Source organism: Varroa jacobsoni, unplaced genomic scaffold, assembly GCF_002532875.2.
Source record: "Varroa jacobsoni isolate VJ856 unplaced genomic scaffold, vjacob_1.0 scaffold_793, whole genome shotgun sequence".
Lineage (NCBI taxonomy): Eukaryota > Metazoa > Arthropoda > Arachnida > Mesostigmata > Varroidae > Varroa > Varroa jacobsoni.
In genome coordinates, this window is record NW_019213695.1 from 65,199 (window position 1) to 67,054 (window position 1,856).

Below are 1,856 nucleotides of genomic sequence, written 5' to 3' on the forward strand. Positions count from 1 at the left end.
GTGAGAAACAAAAGCCCATCGCTACTCTTTTATTTATTCATATATACATTTATAATTCTAAAATATATATAATATTATTATTATATATAATAATTATATTTATTATGTAAACATTGATTTGTTGCCGATCTGATCCAAAGAAGAGCTTTGTAAAGTAATCGCCTCGTCGGTGTGCCTAGGTGTACTTAGCGTCCATAGTCCAAAATACGTTTGTTTTTGTTTTTGTTTTTTTCTTTTTCATTTACGCGTACCTCGAAGGAGTAGCTCTTTACAAGTATAGTAACGGCTTTGTTGGCTTCTTGCCGAAACAACCGTCACAAGCAACTTGGTGAAATTTACGGTTGGGACTGAAGTATCAGCGAACGGCATTTTGTCCGTTGCTATATGTGACGACAGCATACGATTAAAAGGCTTTCCTATTTCGCTTATAAGAATTCAGCCCTTGTCACCAAACCAGGCGTTAAATATTCTGTGTCTACTTTTGCGCCATTTGCACAGCAGGTGGCCTGTAGTCTGCCTGTTCAAAAACGCAGGTTAAGCTTTCTCGTCTACCGTAACGAGTCTAGAAAAAACGCAGCACTATCTAATTTAATTAAATATTTACAGATATAGCATTGTAGACCTTATTCTGATATCTAACAGGGTATGCACACGCAGAAAATTCCATAGATACCCAATTATGCCTTGAAGAGGCCAGTCACCTTAAAGACTCAAATGAGAATTTGATTTAAATTTGGGTAAAATTTTGCAGGTTATATTCGCAATACCTGAATAATAAAATTCTCATATTATAACTACAAATTTAGAGAAAAAAAAAAACTACCTAATCAAAAATTAAAAACGTTGCAACACGCAGAATATTCTGATTTACAAAGCTAGCACTTGTTCCCATTATGTCTGTATTTGTATATTCTAGTGATCATATGGCACCGTGTTGTGCTTGTTGTTATTTTGTCACGCATCCGCTGGTTATACACCTTCTATTCCGAAACAATTTTAACAACACAATCTATGAAGACATAAACGATCAGATAAAGTATCGAACCCCATGTATATCAAAAGCTAAAGAATTTTATTGTTTAAACAGCCGACAGTAGAATCCGCCTGGGAATCCCTGTAATTGTCTCACAAGCAGCCGATAAAAATGTTTTCCATCCACGCTGCCCCCCTGGCTTCTTTGCTACCAATACGCTGTAACCCGGCTTCCTGTCCACCATCTTGCTATGATAACATCACTTCCAGCCATTTATTGTTTCAGCTATTGTAAAGGTTAAACGTATAAAGGACGTACATTATCAACTGTTTTAGGTCGAAACAGACAGAGGAAAGTGATGGGCTGTTATTAGATTGTTAATGCCATCTTTACTATCGAAACAACATAAGGTGATGCTGCTTCCATTGCTATCTTCGCTGTTGATGTCCCTGCTGCTGTCGTTGGTTTTACAATTGCTCCAATTGGTGAGAATAGCAATTTCCGTCTATTTTCACCCCATCTCCGTAACCTCTCTAGACCTCCGAGGAATAGATCACCCACTATTTCTCTTTCGACATCCATTAGTTTCCAGGCGGCCACGCGCGCGAGTCGGGTAGCACAGCGAAATCATACACAGTTTTCATGTAGTCTATCGCTAACTTGCTTGCTTAGATATTTTGCTGGTAGCGTTCCAGGGGGGGTAGCGCACCATAGCGGTACGATAACAATGGTGCACATCACAACCAGTCCGTCTGCGAAGATGGTGGCCGTTGCATACACAAATAGAAATAGATAATGAAGGAAGGAACAGAAGCTGATATCTTCGTCCATTTGCAATAGCACTGGAAGGACAAACCGATACGACGGGAAATACCTGTGCTGG